This window comes from Pinus tabuliformis, chromosome X (genome assembly GCF_031772625.1).
Source record: "Pinus tabuliformis cultivar Carrire ecotype Pingquan chromosome X, CPIR1, whole genome shotgun sequence".
NCBI lineage: Eukaryota > Viridiplantae > Streptophyta > Pinopsida > Pinales > Pinaceae > Pinus > Pinus tabuliformis.
Genome location: NC_142308.1, coordinates 556,373,944 through 556,396,375, shown reverse-complemented (window position 1 = coordinate 556,396,375; position 22,432 = coordinate 556,373,944).

The window sequence follows — 22,432 nt, the reverse complement described above, 5'->3', positions numbered from 1 at the left end:
CGTGACACATGGGTGGTGACACATATTATAGGTGGGGCGACATATTGTAAACAAAATGGACTGACCCATTGTGTATTTGGTTGGTGGGTTGGCCGAGCATCCCACATATTGGTGAAACCATATATATACATCGACAAAGAGTTTTGGAAAGAAAGGGAAGAAGTGCGAGCTCCACACTTGATAAATTTGCGGTGGAAAAGAGTTGGAGTGGGGATGTGCCTGCACGATGGGCAGACAAACGTAAACATGCAGAAAGTGGTTGGCAGGGCAACAAGGGCATGTGTGCCTGCTGAACGAGCTACAGTTATGATGAAGTCGTTCAGGAGGTCATTCGAGGTTGCGGTAGGGCGCAACATGGTAACCCGTTTAGGAGGTCATTTGAGGTCACAGTAGGGCATGGCAGGGCAACCCATTTGAGGAACCATTTGAAGGCAAGGTAGGGTGACTCGGTGAACGAGCATCCACCGAATGAAGTTTGACACAATTGAAGCATTGTAATGGGCGAGGCTGCATGGTGAGTCATGCATGCCTGAACGAAGGCAGCATTCAGAGTGTAAATGAAGGCGTTCAAAAAGCTAAATGGTGAAAACCTGAATGATGTTGGTTGAAGGTTTTCCTCCTGGTGATTGTAAAAACAGATTTTATAATAAAAATCTTACTTGCATATGTTTTAAGTGTCTTATGTTGGTGAATGTTATTTAATGTATTCCGCACACTAAATGTTTAATTATGGTTAATGAGTGAATGTTAGTCGTAGTTCAGGAAACATGTTAACAAATGAAAAAGTTAAGTGTTTGGCCGATGTTGCACGAAAGCGAATTTATGAAAAAAGAATTGAGGGCATGATAGGCTGCGTGAAGCGATGGAATAAAAAATATTTTTGAGTGAAATGAAAAATAAATTATCGTTCGACACTCTGGAATAAAAAATATTTTTGAGTGAATTAAGAGTTAAATTGGTCGGTCACCGAGTGTCGGATTGGCACATGAGGGCTACAAAGTTGATGAAAGTGACGAAAAAAATTAGTGTTAACCATTGGACACCATTATCCACAAGATAAAAAACAAGACATTCTGAACCTTTCTATACCATTATCGATGACATAAAAAATCTATTGTGAACCATTATGAGCTGTATGGGTGAAGAAATGTGGTTAATTATAGATGTGATAAATACCTACTAATACATCTCATAAATGTGGTTAACTGCATATATTGATTAATTCATAAATGTCGCTAATTAAATATATTGATTTAATAAAGAATATCAATGCAAGATATCGATTTTTCGTAGTCTAACTAGCCGGAGGAATTTCTCGAAAAGTTATGGAAATTCTAGTCATATTTAGAGAAAATCCGGTAAAGATTTTTGTAAATCCAAGTTATAGTTGTTAAACTTCAAAATTTTAGGTGTCCTAGACGTTTTTGATGGTGCTAAATCCATTCCACCATCAAAAGCATGATTCAAATACTACCTCTACAATATTTTTGAAATTTTGTTACCCAGATTCCAACCACTTTCAGCTGTCCGGGAAATTCTTTTGCCTCAGTAGATGACCCCTATTGATTTAACAAACTGAAAATTGTTAATTAAAAATATTTATAGAATAAAGAAATATATATAATGTAAATTAAATATAAAATATTAAGTAAAAAAGATAAATAATAAATAAAGAAAAATAATAAATAAAAGAAATAGAATAAAATGGAAATATATATATATTAAAAATATATATTAAATATATATGGAAATATATATATAGTAAATTAAATTATTAAAAATATATATTTAATAATGATAGAAAAAAATAATAATTTAGAAATTGTAAATGAAAGGAATCTATTTCATAAAAGAATATACATTACATAAATATACCCAAAAAAAAATAAAAATGGAAAACACAGTAAATTTGAAGAAAACTACTTTATTGAAAAAAATAAATTTTATTCCAATAAAAGGAAGAAAATAAATAAATAAAATTATTAAGAATATAATAATTATTAAAACAAATTAAAGTTAAAAAGTCGAGTATTGTAATTAAAAAAAATTTAAGAGCAAATTTAAAGGAAAAGAGCAGAAGGTAAACAAAAAGATAGAAAAGTTAAGAAAGAGCAATTTATTTACATAATTATAGAGTATAAATAAATTAAAATTATTTTATGGAAAATTTGGGAATAAATTGAAAGTTTTAAAAAACTATATATTGTGTAAATAAAAAGAGGGAAAGGGGAAAAAGAAAAATTAAAAAGAAAATATCTACTCAAGAAAATTATTTTAAAAAATAATTGTTAATTAATAGACATAAAAACCATAATTAGTAAAAATATAAATATGATAAGGAAAATAGAGTTTGGAAAAAATGATTCATAAATAAGATATATTAAAAAAATGGTGGTAAATTCTAAATGATCATGAATTAGAAGGTTTTTATTTGTGAGCATTTTGAATGGGAAAAAAATGGGAAAAAGGAAGCCATTGTCACAAGAAAGTGTTGCTTTTATGATGTTGTGAGATTGTCAACCCACGAGTCAGTGGCTGGCCTGCTACGATTTGGGTGGGTGCGCTCTTGGTTAAACACGACGAGCCGGGCATGAGACGAGATGGAGATGCAACGTGTCAGTGAGCGGGCAAGTCGGTTTTGACAATCAGACAAGTTGGTGAAGTGCGACGAGTTGGGGCAGTCGGTTAAAGGTGGTCGGGGCACGAGCATGACCAACCAACGATGTTTGAAAAACTAAAATTTGGCTAAGTGTGTGAACTTGGCGAAGGCAAACTTATATCGCACATGTGGTCCCGGCGAGGCGGCAATATGGGCAAGCCGACATGAGTTGGGAGTGCGGTTGGCTGAACTGGGCAGGCCGACCCATGAACAATCCATGATGGGGCATATATATAGGTGGACATTTGGATGAAGAAAGGCATAAGTTTTGAACTTCACAAGTGAGGGCAAGCTCAAGGAGAAGATTTAGCTAAGAAAGGTGGATACATAACGCAAAGGCGATGTGCAGGCAACTCTAGACCGAAGCACCAAGCTAAAAAGACAGAAAAAATATTTTGAGGTTCGGTAGGCGAACCACCCAGGGCGTCGTTGCACGACGAGAATGCTAGGCTGAACAATACTTCTGAACGGTTGGGTGAACAACCAGCTGAACGAGCTTTTGAATGGAAGTTCTGAACGAAGTGCACCGAACGAGTTCTGAATGGAGGTTCTGAACGAAGTGCGCTGAACAAGTTCTAAACAAAGTGCGCCGAATGAGTTTCTGAACAAAAGAAATGTGGACATCTCCTCGCTTGGCATGGAATACCGAAATGTGCTCAAGATCAAGCAAAAGTTTAAATAGAAGAAGAAACACTATGGATCTATGAATCCGAAGCAAGGGAAAGGTGCCTCCAAGCTACAAAACAAAGGACAAAGCCATGGTAGAGCGACCCAGGACAACTCGCCAAAGATGCAAGCAAAAAATAATGTCACGAAGTTGAAGAAGGACACTGGAAAGTGGTGTGAGTTCCATAAGAGATCCACTCACAACACAAGTGAGTGTTGGGCAAAGCAGTCACTCGTGACCAAGCGAAAGGCTTCAAAGTCAGATGCATGTTATGAATATATGTTAGAACCTAACAAGGGGGATGAAAAAGGGAAGAAAATTATTGATGTGGAGCTCAATGCCATCATTGCCACCGTGAAGATCCAGAAGGAGGAACCTAAAGATCCATTGGAGGAGGTGCGCCTCTTCCACTCCCAAATGTGGGTAAAGGGTTCCCCACTACAATTCATTGTTAATAGTGGGAGCCAAAAGAACATCACTTAGACATAGGTCATGAAGTGGCTAGGCATACTGACCATAGCACATCCACAACAATACACCATCACGTGGCTTCACCAAGGATGAGATCTTCGCATGAGCCAACAGTTCTGCCTTCCGTACAATATCAAACCCTTCACGGGTGAGGTATTATGTGATGTTGCTCCCCTTTATGTTTGTGATATATTATTAAGCCAGCCATACTTATGGAAGTGACATGATGTGTCTGAGTCAAGGCCACATGCTATTATTGTTACTTTGAAAAATAAGTTGTACAAGATACTGGAGGTAGCACCGCCTACCACCATATTTTTTGTTACTATAAAACAATGTAGTAAGCTCATTTCCAAAACTAAGAAATTTGTTTTCCTAATGATACGCCCTTAGGGAAAGAAGAAGATGGTGGCCATGACCTCTAGACAGGGCCCCTCCACACGGCAACAATAGATAGACAAGGTCATGGAGGAGTATGAGGACATCTTCACCTCCCCCACAGGGGTGCCTCTACACTATCAGGTCAAGCACTCCATCGATCTAACCCTAGGTGTGCCACTGCACAATGGACCAATCTATCAGTGCTATGTTATGGAGAATGATGAAATCAAGAGGTAGATTCAGGAGTTGCTGCAGAAAGGACACATCCGTCCGAGTTCATCACCCTGTGGGAGATCGATTGTGGTGGTACAGAAGAAGGATGGAACTTGCAGACTCTATATTAACTGTTGGGCACTGAACAAGATCATTTTCTGTAATAGGTATGCGATCCCATGGATTAATGACCTTCTGGACCAACTGAAGGGGGAAAATATTTCAGCAAGATCGAATTGAAGTCCGGCTATCACCAGGTACCAATCAAACCCTTCGATGTGTGGAGGACTGCATTCAAAGATAAGGAGTGCCTTTTCGAATGGTTGGTTATGCCTTTTGGATTGATGAATGCTCCTACAACCTTCATGAGGCTAATGGATGACATCTTGTGGCCATTCACCAACTCATCTGTAGTGGTATACTTGGATGACATCCTGATCTTCGTCTAGAGTTGGGAAGAGCACCTCCACCACATCCGACAGGTTCTCCAAACACTGTGGCAACACAAGCTGTGTGCCAATTTGGAGAAATTCACTTTTGGCATGACCCAGGTTCAGTATCTAGGATACATTATTGATGAAAAAAGGGTGAATGTGGATGCACGCAAGATCCAAGTCATTCAAGATTGGCCAGCCCAACCACTTTGACAGAGCTTTGTAGCTTTCTAGGTGTTTCTAATTTCGACTGCAGGTTTCTGTTGGGATTATCACTTGGACCTTGAGTCAAGTCACTAAGGGAGGAGAACAAGCAAAATTATTTTGGTATGAATCTCAACAGAAGGCATTCGCAGAGTTGAAAGATCGCCTTTGCTCTGCACCAGTTATCACTTTACCAGACTTGCAACAGCCATTTTAGATCAAGATAGATGCATCTGACTATGTTATTGAGGCATTCCTTACTCAACAGGGGCATCCAATGGCATATCATAGTGAGACACTTTCAGACACAGTGTGGAAGTATCCCACTTATGACAAAGAGATGTATTCCATTGTGCAAGCTTGCTGATAATGAAACCATTACATTTTAGTGAAGGAAATGGTCATCCACACAGACCATCGACCCTTACAGTTCATACATATGTAAGGGAAGTTGCAAAATGATCGCCATAAAAAGTTGTCCATATACCTACAACAATTCCATTTGAATATCAAGTATAAGAAGGGTAGCACCAATAATGTTGCAGACTACCTCAATCGACCACCAATCATGATGCTAACCACTGTAATCAACTCTTGTTGGCACGAGATTTCTAATTGGCCACCTCTCTACAAAAGCAACCCAGATTTCGACCACACATACTAGATGCTCTTGGAGGGTCATCAAGTTCTAGATTTTCACCACCAGGATGCCCTGTTATGCCACCTGGGACACCTTTGTGTTCCTTCAAGTGAGCAAGCCAAGATGATTTAGGAAGCACATTACAATCAGGCTACTTGACATTTCAGGGTCAAGAAAATAGTGGCAATACTACAGAAGTATTTCTACTAGCCGAATCTTTGACAAGATGTCGGGAAGTACATCAGATCTTGAACTACCTACACCATTGCCAAACTGACCATCAAGAAGCAAGGCCTCTATACTCCACTACCTACCCACAGTCTACCTTGGGAATCCATCTCCATGGATTACATTTTAGGCCTTCCTTTAACTAAGCATGGCAACGATTGTGTTTTTGTGGTCGTCGACAAATTCTCAAAGATGGTCATTTTGGTGGCCTGTAAGAAGAATATCACAGTAGAAGCCACTGATAAACTCTTGTTTGAACGAGTGTGGGTACACTTTGGGATCCCACAGTCTATCATCTCAGATTGGGAAAACAGGTTCCTCGGTACATTTTTGTCTTGTCTCTAGTCGATGTTGGACACCATGCTCACTAAGTCCACATCTTTCCATCCCCAAACTGATGGTCATACATAGGTTGTCAATAGGATGATTGTACACATTTTTTGCATGTACAACTCAAAGCATCTGTGCACATGGGATGAGATCCTTCCCTATGTCCAGCACAGCTATAATCGGGCTCTCCACAACTTGACTAGCCATAGCCCATTTCAGGTGGGCTTGTGATTCTAGCCACTATGTCCCATTGATGTGGCCATACCATTTGTAGCTAATTAGGTAGATTTGGCTCATGTCCAGTGAGAAGACGCTAAGGAAAACAACTTCATTGATCACATCCAACATATCCACCAACAGGTCCATGACATTCTGGAGAAATAAAATACCAAGTACAAGCAGCGACATGATCAACATTGGGTTCCACACAAGTTTCAGGTGGGCGACAAAGTCTAGTTGCATTTACAGAAGGAACGCCTTACTAGAGCCTATCATAAACTCAGACCACTCCGATATGCTCCTTACACCATTACCAAGGCTATGGGTGACAAAGCATTTGAGCGTAGCATTCCCCCATTCCTTGGTCTGCACCCAGTGTTCAATGTGGATTGCCTTCAACCATACTTCACACCATTGCTGGACACATAAGACATTGCAGAACAACTCACACCTATAGAGTTAAATCCAAATTGGATGGGGCAAGCCACAACTGATTGGATCATGGACACACAAATAAAGAACACTGTCTAGCAGAAGATCCAACTATATCAAGTTTTCAAAGCAAGCCAACTCCTTCACCAGGGAAACTTTCTCACCAGGGACTAAGCTCAACAGAAGTATCCTCATCTCATAGAGGAAATAAATGCAATGGGGACCATTTCTTCTTAAGGGTGGAGGAATGATCCAGGTGGATATTGGTGGCCACTTTCCAATTCAGCTTGGACCCCCACCATTGTTTCTTTTAGTTTCCTTAATTGTATTTTCCATAGTAGTCGTTGAAGATATCTTTTGAATGGGTTATCATGTGTGTCAAGCAGAGATAACATGACCAAGTTGCGACCCCAGGATGTTGGCTGTCCAACTCACCCCAATGGGGCCCATAGACTCTTGGTGTTACATCTCCACGGGTAAGGGTTTTCGTTGTTTAGTGTTTGATCTTATTGTTTAATAATAAAAAGGCCCTTGAGCCTCATTGTAACACAGTTCAGAGGCATGTAGCCACCACATCTCTTCTCAGAGAAAAGCTACCATCGTCCAATCTAGTCTTATTTCCATTCTATTTGTAAGAATATTTTAGTATTTGATATTAATGAAATGAAGTGTTATCTCTACTCCATATTTTTATTTATGGTTATTTGTATTTCCCTCTAAATTTGATTACAATCCCATCGGACTTAGAGCCTCTGAGCCCGAGTCTTGCCTTTCCATCCTGGAAAAAGACCTCAAACCCCTTCTTCTCCGTCTTTGAGATAGAGAGCACATTATATCTGAGTCTTGGTACAAACAATACATCATGTACCTACATTATACATCCTTTCTCCATTTCGAATGGCACAACACCCAATTGTAATGACCTTTGAAATCTATTATAATTATTAGTCATTCACTATTAATATTGTCCACTTCATCAATGCTTATAAGCCCTAGTTTTAACTCCTCTACAACCTTATTATCCTCCTTATCCATATATTCCTCCATTGTGTCTCGTATGGGATTGACTCCCCATATAATGTTGATGGTTTTAAAAGAACTAACATTAATGCTATCACCCCTAAAGTCCAATATTTGCATTGTGTTCTTAGTAGCACTTTCCATGTCACATCCCTCACTCTTTTAACCAATAATGTATGTTCGTCAAATACAATATCCCTACTTTTGATAAGATTCTTGTTTACTGGATATTTGACTTTATAAATACTTGAATAACCATCATATTTGACCATAAACCCACTTCATAATTTTTCACCCAATTCCTCTCCTTCCCATATTGTACACAGAAATAAACATGGTGCCCAAACACCTCCACACATAGATTTTTTGGCTTCCTCCCATTCCATGTCTTAAAGGGATGCATGGATTCTAACAACCCCATGTTAATGTTTCATGTAATAAAGGATAATAAAGAAAAATAAGACCAAGGTCGTGAGACACGTATAGAAAAAATATATAAATTAATTAAATCCTAACTTTGTAAACCAACTCCCTTTGTAAACATTTGACCTAGGTTAGATGCATCTGCATCACTACGCATATACAGAAGTTGTGCAAATACAAAATTTGTGCATATATAGAAGATATGTGCATATACAAAAGATACGCATATACAGAAGATACACATACACAGAATATGTGTGCATGTACAAAAGATATGCGCATATGTGTATCTTCCATATATGCATGACTTCTATATATGCATATCTTTCATATATGCGCAACTTCTGAATATGTGTATCTTTTGTATATGCGCAGCTTCCGTATATGCGCATATATTCTATATATGTGCATCTAATGTATATGCACAAATTATTGTACAAGACACATTTTGAGAAGGATTTATTATCATTAGCACAACCACGACATACTTATACAAACTATCAAAGAAGTTTGTATATATATTTATTTTTTGGTATTCATAAGGTGTAGATTAATTGGTTTGTTCACATATATCCACAATAAATTGGCTTATGTTTTAATCTTTCTTCAAAAAATATTTCCCTATTTCGTCTGAACCATATTTTATGACATAAGAATTGGGGATCACTAGCCAAGTTTCTTACTTAGCTTTCTGTTTGTACTCTACTAATCAAGCATTCCTCTCCATGATCTAGTCTTCTAGAGTTATGGTTTGGCTCTTTAAAGGCATGAAGTCATACTCGATATATGACTTCACATCCAAAGAATAGAAGTTGAACCATTTCAACTTACAAATGGAAAAAAGTACATATAGAGGGAACTTGTATTCCCTTTTTGTGTAATATGAATTTGGAACGATTCTAACATTTCAAGTAATAACGATTGATAAAAAAATAAAATAAATATTTTCCTTTTGTCTTTGTGAGGGTTTCAAGAATGATCAGGGTTGAAGGGTTTGGAAATGCAAGGTTTGTAGTTATCTAAAGATCATATATTGAGAGTTTCCTGATATGGGAGTTTCCCTATTTCGAGAGTTTATGTATACATGGAAGCTACAAATATACAAAATTCACATAGTTTATTTATATACACACCTTTTGCATCACATATCTTTCGTATATGCGTAACTTCCATATATGTGCAACTCTTTTATATACACATATACAGAAGTTACACATATAATGAAGATATGTGCATAGATGGAAGTTGTGTATATACAAAAGGTATGCGCATATACAAAAGTTACACATATACGAGAGATGCATATATATATGGAAACTGCACATATACAGAAGCTACACATATTTGGAAGATGTGCATATCTTCCATATATGTGAAACTTCCATATATGCGCATATCTTCTATATATGTGAAACTTTCATATTTGCACATATCTTCCGTATATACACATACAAAAGTTGTGCATGAATGTTCATTAAAGTAATTTGAATAGCTATCAAGTCATATCCAATTAGGTGAATGAATGTCCTATTGAATTAATTTGAATTTAAAGAAAATATAGGGGAACTTCCATATTTGTGACATGTAGATGCAAACACTTATCTTGAGGGAGGAAAGGTTGAGCTCACCCATCTTAAAGTTTGAACAACTCTCAATTGTATTCTATTAATATAGTTGGTGTTAATAGACATGTTATAAAAAATAAAAAAAATTGGTCGTAGTTGTTGCTTTTGCATAAATATCATAGTCAAATAAACTATCCCTTATTCTTGATGAGCGCATTTTCTATACATTTATTGAAATAAGTTGATATATCCCTAACTCTCTTGGATTTGTGGAGAAAGGAAGTCATAGGGGATAAATTCAAAAAGTGGTTAGATAGAGGAAACTTAAAATGACCTGCAATAATTATATATCTCATAATATGGGGATCTAACGTGCTAGGAATGCTAACCTTTCTGAAAGTCAACATATGTTAACATTCTAGTTTGCACCATATACAATTGATGCACATATACAAAAGTTTAACATATACAGAAGATATGTGTATATACGAAATCTGTGCATATACATAAGATATGCATATATGAAAGATACACATACACGCATATATGCACAAATTATGTATATGTGTATCTTTCGTATATGCATAACTTCCATAAATGTGCAACTTCCATATATTCTCATATCTTTCATATAGAATCTATGACTTCTGTATATGAAATTTTTTCGTATATGCACAAGTTTTTATTGTATATGCACTTCTTATGTATATGTGCATATTTTTTGTAAATGTGCATATCAAGAAGTTACGCATATACAGTAGATGCACATGTACAAAAGTTGCACATATACGAAATATATGCATATACGGAAGCTACGCATATACAGAAACTACACATGTATGGAAATTGCACATATGCGGAAGATATGTGCATATACATAAGATACACATATAAGGAAGATATGCATGTATGCATATATGCACAACTTCTCTATATGCACACATCTTCTATATAATCATATATTCCGTATATGCACATATATTCCGTATATCGACAACTTCTATACATGACTTCTATATATGCAAATATTTCATATATGCTAGATCGCACATAACAGACTACCTTATTTTTCTCTCTTTGGTATGAATTAGATCTCACCAGTGCCATAAAACATTGATAGTATACCCATCTAACCGAACTATTGAACTATAAGGTGAGAAAATTGGTCGAATCACACCACACTCTAGTAGTCGTTGCAACTCTTCTTCGCTTTTCCTACTTCCAAAACATATTTTCTATATAGCCCAATGTTTGGCAATGGAGTGTCCAAGAATAGTTGGATTTAATGCTCCACTTCTCTCTTTTGTGGTATCCATTTAGTATCCTGGAACACTCCCATGTATTCTTGTAGCAACCCTTCCAGTTGATGTTTTGTTCTTTAGTACACCTTTCCATGGATGCCTTTTCCCTTGTCAATCTCACTAGAATAATTTTCTCTTACATATAATAATACCTATTTCTTGCTAGAACTGATTAATTTTTTGGCTTGGTTGCCACTTACAAATGAAATTTTGGACTTGCCTTTGTGTGCATTTATGATGAATGATTTTTCACCCTTCATGAGGTGATTTCATTTGGATATCCACATAAATATTGTATCCGACATATACATTTAGGGACTCCCAAACACAACTCCATATACATCAAGTGTAGTTACTACATCCAATTCTACTTCATCAGTAAAATTAACACTGATAGGAAATTTTATCCTACGCTATTTTGTTACCTTAATTTCTGTTGGACACCTAATCCTAAGTGGGTTAGTGTGGAATTCGAATGGACAAAAGGAGTCCAAGAGACCTTGGGATCTGAAACCCAAGAGTCACATAATGTACTATAAATGTAGATCTCCTGTTAATAAAAATGTATTGCATGATTTATCTTTCATATCTTTTGTGCTGTCCATGTGTGTTTAACATGGTATCAAAGCCGCTTGTTTTTCTATGGCCTGTTATGTGCATGTCAGTCCTCCACCTCTGCCCATAATTCTATGTCTGAGCTGCCTTGAATATCGCTGATGTGGTCCTCATTATCTCTATCACTGTGTATGTTTTTTGCTGGTAACGCTATCTCAGACTGACCACGCTGTTTCATAAACGGTTGAATTCTCCATACGTTGGCTGCATTGTAATAAATGTGAGACTGTGCGTTGTCTGCATTCTGTCCCTGAGGAGTCAGTCCACTGCCCCTCCACAGTCGCTACCCATTAAACGCTGCCACTGTTTAGACGCTGCAAATATCTGACATTATTCTCCGCCTTCTGTCTAGACTGCGCCACTCTGATGCACTGCCCTGACATCGTATAATCTGCTGCCATGGGTGCCAAATGGTGTATCAATATTGGGTGGAATTGAGAAGAACGTTCAGGCAACGGTAAAACCTAGAAGAAAAGAATCCTGACAGCTCTGACGCGAACGCATTATTCACATACATACAAAATGCTGCTTTCTGCATAGAAAACGCTGCTCTCTGTCTATTATTCGCCTGCATAATATATTATCTGTCCATACAATGCTCCATCCGGTAAGAACCGATACCACCGATTGAACAACATAGAGCAGAGTGGTATGAGGAGGATGCTCCGTTGCTCTGAGGACATGGTCATGCTACCTGTTCGTTAAATGTTTTGAAGACGGTGTTTTATAACTGAAAGTTGCATCTTTGGATACTTCTGGTGCGGAATTATTTTATATGCATTTAATGATTTTGTTGCCTAGACATGATGCGTGAATTTAGTGCAGCGCGTAATGTTGCGGTGAGCATGGATAATCTTGGTTCAATCTGAACCACGAGCAGTGCCCTCTAATGATTTTGTTGCCTAGACATGATGCGTGAATTCAGTGCAACACGTAATGTTGCGGTGAGCATGGATAATCTTGGTTCAATCTGAACCATGAGCAGTGCCCTCTAAATTTATATATATAATTTCTACCACCACTTTTCCACCTTTCAAAGGAATATTCTCCGATACCACCGATTGAACAACATAGAGCAGAGTGGTATGAGGAGGATGCTCCGTTTCTCTGAGGACATGGTCATGCTACCTGTTTGTTAAATGTTTTGAAGACGGTGTTTTATAACTGAAAGTTGCATCTTTGGATACTTCTGGTGCGGAATTATTTTATATGCATTTAATGATTTTGTTGCCTAGACATGATGCGTGAATTCAGTGCAGTGCGTAATGTTGCCTAGACATGATGCGTGAATTCAGTGCAGCGCGTAATGTTGCGGTGAGCATGGATAATCTTGGTTCAATCTGAACCACGAGCAGTGCCCTCTAATGATTTTGTTGCCTAGACATGATGCGTGAATTCAGTGCAGTGCGTAATGTTGCGGTGAGCATGGATAATCTTGGTTCAATCTGAACCACGAGCAGTGCCCTCTAAATTTATATATATATAATTTCTACCACCACTTTTCCACCTTTCAAAGGAATATTCTCCGATACCACCGATTGAACAACATAGAGCAGAGTGGTATGAGGAGGATGCTCCGTTTCTCTGAGGACATGGTCATGCTACCTGTTCGTTAAATGTTTTGAAGACGGTGGTCATGCCTAGACATGATGCGTGAATTCAGTGCAGCGCGTAATGTTGCGGTGACCATGTGCCTGCATAATATATTATCTGTCCATACAATGCTCCATCCAGTAAGAATCGATACCACCGATTGAACAACATAGAGCAGAGTGGTATGAGGAGGATGCTCCGTTTCTCTGAGGACATGGTCATGCTACCTGTTCGTTAAATGTTTTGAAGACGATGTTTTATAACTGAAAGTTGCATCTTTGGATACTTCTGGTGCGGAATTATTTTATATGCATTTAATGATTTTGTTGCCTAGATATGATGCGTGAATTCAGTGCAGCGCGTAATGTTGCGGTGAGCATGGAATAATCTTGGTTCAATCTGAACCACGAGCAGTGCCCTCTAACAGACATCCATACCACAGACACAACAAAATGGTTCGGAATGGTATACGTCTATAAGTGTCATAGCATTTTTATAAACTGTGGAAAATGCTTTGTGTTAACCTATGTTGTGTCCATATTAAACCGATAGTAATGTTGTATGTGTTGTGCCTCCCCATGGTATGTTGTGTCTTAAATGGGCTTCATCATCATTTACCAGTTCTGTCACTATGATACCCGCATTGGTTAATACATATAACTATGTTTTTGATACCAGTTTTAATATTTGTCTTGTTTGTCATTCAACACATGGTAACTGCTCTCCACTCTCTTGGATACCGCTAAAAAAAAAAGGGGCACTCAAACCGCGGTCTCTCACCATACCACTACTCCGCAGTCATACCTCCCCTTCGTTGTGCCTCCACCCACGGCTCTATTGTTGCGGCTCACATGCGTACATTTATTTGTGTAAGAATGGAATCGTCGGTGTAAGAGCAACTCGCAATCAGCGCTGACGTGTAGCAATAAATAAATAATCCTTATGATCAACGCTATCAGCATTTGGATTAATTGCAGGGGGCTCCAGCATTGGCATTTTTAATTTGCTTACAGCTACATTCCATCTCCAGGCAGGTCGTGTATCCAATCTCAGGAAGGAGCTTGATTTATTCTCAATGGTTGGGCCGAAATTAAAGGTTGCTTCACTACTCTATTTGCACCATATTTAAAAGGATATACTGCACAATAACTTGCTCTATTTGCACCAGATCTTGCACTGCAATTTCCAGATCCAATTTTGTTGTGACAGTGCCATGGGAAGGAGTCCAATCAGCCTATAGGAGGGTCGAATATATTGTTTTTCACCAGTAGTAGGAGGTCTGAGCTATTTATCATTCAGAGTACAAATTCCAAGAAGATTTTCTACCACCATCAGTTGATATTGAAGTCATTGTGTCCAGTAGTTGAGGAGCTTGCACTGGTTGATATTAAATATATGGTGATTGTCATTTTCAGATCCAAGGATGTGCAAATAAGGAGCCTGTTTCAGATTTATTTATGCTCATAATTTCAAGGTATCATGGCCGCATTGATTAGGAATTCGTAGAGATTAAAGAGTCGGAGCATTGAGGTATGGTTTCTCATTGTACCCAAGGTTGTTTTGTGCATTTTTTCAGAGAATATTAAGGCTGAACCAGGTGCCAGATAAAGCTCTATCTTTGTTGTGGAGGAGAGCCAAATTCTTTATAAGAAGATGGGACAAATTTCCTAAGTACCAAGCACAAAACCGAACTGGATAAATGTACAATGATCCTATGTTTCAAATGAATGAAGAGGGACAACAAATTTGATATGAAGGAGACCATCATCGTATATATAGGTTCACATGCACCAGATTTGAGTATTCTGCCATAATTCTGTAGCAGACTGCCTATACAGAAGATTGAGTTTATTTCAGTGGTGTGTGCAATCAACTTGTTCAATTTCTTAATAGAAGGAGCCTATACCAGGTGTACTCCTCCAATAGCCTTGTAACTTCCAGGCCTAAAGCAATCTTTCTAAAGTCGGTTCGTGACCTGCATATGCCAACTTTGTATTTTCTACAGCGACTTCCATAAAGAATGATCTAGCCCCAAGGCTACAAACTTGTATTTTCTGTGGTTATTTCAGTTGAGCAGCATATCACTGTACCTGTACTTGAAATCTTAATGAGTATAAACTATTGGAAGTGATGTTTGGTGATGTACCTCTGCTATAGAGCGTCTCAAACTTTCTCATCTCATTGGATGTGTGGCTGTGAATATATTGAAGACACTCCATATTTATTTCTCTGTCTTGGAGCTGAATACGTTGCACTGTGGTGTTTTCTCTGTAATGATGGAGCTTCTGTGATGTTATAACACTTATCTATAGCCACTTTTCTTCTTAACATTTGCAGGTATATTCTACTTTAGATCCCTGTTATTATTAGAGTTGATATATCAGAGGTATATGTAATCCATTCCTGTAGTTGAAGTTCTAATTTCAAAGAAGGAAGAAGTCATTTAGTTGTGCATCCATACAACGCGTATCTTGGTATACCTGAGCATTTTAAGGGTGAAACATATATATTGTATCTGTGTTGGAAGGACTTTGAGCCTCTCATTCTTGCTAGACACAAATCTGTTTGTGATTGGCTAAATTCTTAGCTGGAATTAGTTGAGTGTTCGTTTCTTTGTTGAGACAATGGCTAGATTTGATGATGTATTAGAGTTACTGAATACACTAATACACTCCACTATTGGTGGGAAGGTAAATGTTAGCAAAGACACTCTTTGTGACATTCAGATATGCTTATATAATGCACAAGAAAAGATTGATTTTTTGCAACTAGAATCTCAGTTTCAGCAAGATGAGCTTCAACAGATTTGTCATTCCAAATTTTTTTTTGCTCAAAACAATATGTTGTTCAAGGTTAAACCAGCAAGTGGTGAAATTAGTAAGATTGAGGTTGAATCAGATCCAGAATCCAATAAAGCAGCAGTTGTACATGCAGATGCAGAAACTCAGTCTGCATTTCCCAAGCCCATCATCAGACCTTGGGAACAGCTTGTCCACAACAAGCACAGAACTGGTCTTGGATATGACAAGGACTTGTCCTTTCATATTCCAGACTATGCCAAGCCCATTCAGTTTCAGAGTACTGGATTCATTCATGACAGTTCAGCTGCTCCTCACGACAGTTCAGCTTCAACTGTTCCAGACTCTGCCCCTCTTCTACAACAACAACAACAACAACAAAAACAACAGATCGTGAAATGCCAACACTGTGACCGAGTTGGCCATTTGAAAGATCACTATTTTGATCTTCATCCATGTAAGCACTGTCATTAAACCAGTCATTCTTCACACAGATGCTTCAAAAACAATCGTCCTGCAAGAACAAAGATTCATCTTGGATGGATCGCTTCTTGGCAATGGGCATCAACAGCCAAGAAGATATTCCAAACACATGTCAGAACTTGTTCCAAAATATTGAACAGTCTTGCAGTTGAGTTTTCTCCATCTTCTCACCTTGTACCTGACAGGGGGGGAAATGATGGTCATCTACAAGCTTCAAAGTCACATCAAGCGAGCCTGAGCCACAACCTGCCACACCAGTTTCAGAGTTGTAGCCAGAGACAAAGATGCCTGAACATGCCTTCAGTTGGAAATCTGGGACACTTCCTCTAGCAGAAGACTCCAGCTTCTTGCCAGTTTTGGAAGAGTTCCAGGAATTACAGAGTTGTTGGTCATCCTTAAACCATCACAGATTAAGAACACTTCCTCTAGCAGAAGACCCCAGCTTCTTGCCAGTTTTGGAAGAGTTCCAGGAATTGCATTAAGCATTCCAGAGTTGTTGGTTATCCTTAAACCATCACATGTTGAGACTTCCCTTTTCAGGTTGAAGTTTTACCTTATATGCGGGGTGAGACCTCCCTTTTATGGTTGAAGGTTTTCCTCTTTAAAACAATAGGATCACTTCCTCTAGCAGAAAACTTCAGTTTCTTGCCAGTTTTGGAAGAGTTCCGGGAACTGCACTAAGCGTTCCAGTGTTGGTGGTCATCCTTAAACCACCGCCCTTTTTACCAACATTTCATAGATCACATTCAGCCTAGTGCTGCCATGCATTTTTTGCACATGTTGTATTATAGCTCTCTTCTTGGACTCATACATAACCCTTCGGATTAAGGGGGGTAATGTTGGACACCTAATCCTAAGTGGGTTAGTGTGGAATTCGAATGGACAAAAGGAGTCCAGGAGACCTTGGGATCTGAAACCCAAGAGTCACATAATGTACTATAAATGTAGATCTCCTGTTAATAAAAATGTATTGCATGATTTATCTTTCATATCTTTTGTGTTGTCCATGTGTGTTTAACAATTTCTACATCCTTGTTTACCCATCCTAATGGATATGGGCTAGGATGGTATTGAACCTCCAATCCAATTTTTTCACTAGGTTTATTGCTATGATATGAGCCTATGAACTTGAGTCAAATAAGGCATCGATCTTGGTATTCTTGACCTAAATCTTAACGTGGAAGAGATTGGTCATCTTATTCTCTTCTTCATGTTGAAGGCTACTTGGGTTCACCTCCTTCTACATTGAGTTACAAAAAATATTCTCATCCACATCGGAGCTTATTTCCACATTATTTCTTGAATATGTAGTAAAAAGAATATTTTTCATCTCTTCCTTGTTCTAATTCTTCACAACATATATAATAAAATTATATTTACAAGATGAATTCTACACCATTATAGTTTTATTTCTCTTTAGATTTATAGATCTGTAGATCAATGTTAATAACGTATCTGTGCAAATTAAAATTATGTAGAAAATAGATAACAATTAGATAAAATCTCTCACACACAGCTCATACAAGATATGACCAAATAAAACAATTTTGGTAGAAAATCCCAACTATAAGATGGGGTCACTCTGTTGTCTTTCTCGAAATAGAAAATGTTTGCAGGTAGAAATAAGTATGGCCTATGGATGAAATTTATAGCACTTCTCCTCTATGTGGCCATTAATGTTGCAATAATTAAAATGATTTATAGTTTTCTTACATTGATCAGTAGTGTATATTGTATTATTTTCCTCTTCTCTTGTCTACTTCTTTACATGGAAGCTGCTTCCTGGTGCTTTTTCTATTTTGAAAAACGTGACTACCATTTCTTTTAGCCTGTGTTTTCTAGATGTTATGCCTACACACAAGCCTCATCCATCATCCTCGACTTGAAGAAATTCACCTACTTTCATTGATGGTTGTATAGACCCCCTAAAACTTAAAGAGTACCTTTAGATTCTTGGGAGAGATACCTAACATGATGGTCATATTCTTGAATTCAGTCATGTACTCCTGTACACTATTCCCTTGCCTCTACCTGAAGCAGTTTCTTAAAATCCATTGGTCCTATACATACTTGATAGGGTAGAATTGAGAATTTATGAGGGTTCTAAAGTATTTTGACTTAGTTACTAGGGGATCGCTCTCTAGACTAAGTCTCTCCATATGGATTTCCTGCCAGGTTAGGGGTATGAATCTTTAAATTCAACCTAGAAAATTATATTTTCTACTCGTCATCCATGTTGTAAATGTTAACATATACTTCTAATTGTTGAGACTAGTGATTCAATTTTATGGCGTCAATCTCACGTTGGTACAACATGATGTCAACATTCACTTCCATCTTGAATAGGGACTATGAATGGTTGTTAACACTCAAACTTGGCTGCTCTTTTTCAAGTTCTTTCCTTGACTCCTTTTTCAGGTCTTCATGTTTCCCCAATTTTCCCTTCAATCTGACCTTTGAGTTGGATCCTCCACTTTCTCTGATTCAAAACTTATTTGCTGGACTCACCATAAGGAGGTTCATATTGTAGGTGGTATTCATGACCTATCCTTCCAACCTTAATAATCTCTCCTCTACTAGATTAGGGTTATGTAAATATGTTTGTTAGCCATTGCTAGGACTTTACAACTTTATGTTAAACTTCTTCTTGGATCCCATGCAAATTCCCACAAGATTACCCAAAGAAACCTACTGTGATACCAATATGATCTGTAAACTTTCATGGATATTCCATTGGATATTTTGTCACAATATATTTGATAAAAGGAAACTAAAAATATAGACTATGAGGGCTAATTTCCTTAGATTACATATTTATTAATTATTGTTTTCTACTTATGCATGCAATAGATAAAAATATAGAAAATAAAGAAAAATAAAATATAATCACACACCAACCAAAATGAACACAATATATGCTCTAAGAAACCCTTACAGGAAAAAACCCAACTAGATGGTGAGGTCTCTCTGCTCCTTTTTCCCGTTTGGAATAGGAATAAAGCAAGTACAAAGGTGAAGGCACTCTCCATGGAGCCACCTTAGACCTTTTCCATGACAAGATATTATGAAACACTAACTTGCTCTTTTATACTCTCTCACTCCCACTACCATTTTTTCTTCTCTCCTATGGAATAAGATACTATTAGGCCCCTATACTACTAGTCTAAACCCTTATTGTTATTAGTACAACCCCCCTATTATATTTTTGTACCCATGTAGTCTCGATATTGTTACTATTGTGCCCAATTAAAGCCCACTATTGTTATTATTGTGCCCTTACATTATTATTGTTATATCGGCTCTGATTATATTATAGAAAGGAGGTATTGTCATTTGTATCATCGAAGAATTGTTCATTTGTGTAATGTAAAGGAGGTTTCCCCCTCAAAGAGGCTGAATTCTAAAGCATTGATCTATCTTTTCTATCTTTTTGTAAGCTGGATTCATAACATTTGGTATCAAAGCTTTGGATTCTAGGGTTTTGCTACTCCAAATAGGTCATCGTGGAATTTTCGATATAGCTTTTTTTCTGTGACGCTTCAAAAGCGAAGAAAAAACACATTTGAGAGGAAATTGCATTGAACATTGGGTCCAAATTTAAGATCTTTTCACGCTATATTTATGGAGATATGATTCGAGGAAGTTGGTATTTTCGCAGAATCCTGAATTACATTCCAAACACGTGACCTGGGGAAAATCGTCACAACTTTCCCTCTGAGCATCAGATTGAAATTTCGTAAGAAGGTACAGAAAGAGGATGGATTGTAGTTTCTTGTTTATATTTTTTAGAGCCAAAGGTCAAAACAATGAGACATGGCACTTCATACAAGTCTATTATTCGGGTGAGGTCTATAATCAGGTCATCTTGGGAGATTGTGCATAACTCTGCATTGGAGAATCTAAATTTGATCAGACTGGTGTCATTGGAAAGAGGACACATATGGATACTGCAGGTCGTGATTTCATAACTGGAATATCTGAAATTACAAAGTTACAATCATTTCAAGATCGAGCTCCTAAAATAAAATAAAAAAAGCGAGATGAGGAAGTTTGATGGCAAGGATCTGATAAATTGGATACTACAGATGGAGAAATATTTTGATCTGGATGGTGTGCCACTGTAACGAAAGATATGTATTGCATCTAATTATTTAGAACTGAATCAATTTTTATGGTATAAAGGGATTTTTTCTCATAAACCACTTGTCACGTGATCAATTTTCACAAAGGCAATGATAGCACATTATGAGGATACAAAGAGAAACTCCTTCTTTAGCCAATTGATAAATCTCAAACAAAAGGGTTCAATGGAAGAGCACATTAAAGACTTCCAAAAATTGAATAGAAAGGTAAATTATATTCTAGAGAAGCAAAGGATTGATGTCTTCATACGTACTTTAAAGTATAACGTTCAACATGAGTTTCGTTTTTGGGAACCTGATTCATTGGAGGAGGCATTCGAGTTGGCAAGAAAAATTGAAAGCGAAATTATGAAAACAAGGAATCCCACCACTCATGACTATAATTATGGAAGTGTTTCTTCTCCTAGCCTTCCACAACCTACAAGGCTTACACCACAACAATTGGAAGAAAAAAGAGAAAAAGGGCTTTGTTACAATTGTGATAGAAAATGCACTAAAGGTCATAAATGTGTTGAGAAGAAATTAATTTACATAGAGTATGAAGAAGAGGAAGAAAAGGCTCAAGAAACATCAAAAGAAGAGGATATATGCTAGGACTCAACCCCAGAGAAAGAAGAAATGAATCTAACCATATCTTGTAAAGCATTGGCAAGAATTACCACTCCTCAAACTCTCAAGATAGAAAGACATATCAAGAAGAAAAAGGTTCAAGAAGTAAAAGATCACATCATGAAAGAAGAAATGAATCCAACCGTATCTTGTAATGCATTGCCCAGAATTACTATCCCTCAAACTATCTAGATAGAAGGACATATCAAGAAAATAAATGTTCAAGAAGAGAAAGATCACATCGAGCATCAAGAAATGAATCTGACCATATCTTGTAAAGCATTGGAAGAAATTACCACTCCTCAAACTCTCAAGACAGAAGGACATATCAAGAAGAAAAAGTTTCAAGCAGTGAAAGATCACATCGAGCATCAACAACAAGTTCTCCAACTTTTAAAGGATAACGCCACTTTGGTGCAAAATCGAATGAAACAACAGGTAGATTAACATCATAGTGAAAAATGTTTTGATGTAGGTGATTGGGTAATTTTACTACTACATCTCAAACAAGCTATTTATGAGAAGGAAATGTTGGCAATACTACATGCACTTAAGAAATGGCGACCTTACTGAATGGGAAGACACTTCAAGGTAAAAATGGATCATGATAGTCTTAAATACTTTTTAGAACAACTATTATCTTTAGAAGAACAAAAAAAAATGGGTCACAAATATGTTGGGTTATGACTTTGACATCATCTATAGAAAAGGGAAGCAAAATTTTGTTGCAGATGCACTCTCAAGAAAGGATGACGATGTCGAAGCATTGTTTTGTGATATTATCCAACCAGATTTGATAAACAAAGTAAGGGATGAATGGAATAAGGACGAAGAAGTGTGGCCACTCATTCAAAATTTGCGAAAGATCCCAATTCAAACAATATTGATAGAACTTGAAGAGGAAGGAAAAAATCATATTGGAACCTGGAGCAGTCACAGAAACAAGAACCTGATAGCTACAAAATCGATCAATTTCATATTATCTCATCAAGTGGAAGAACTTAC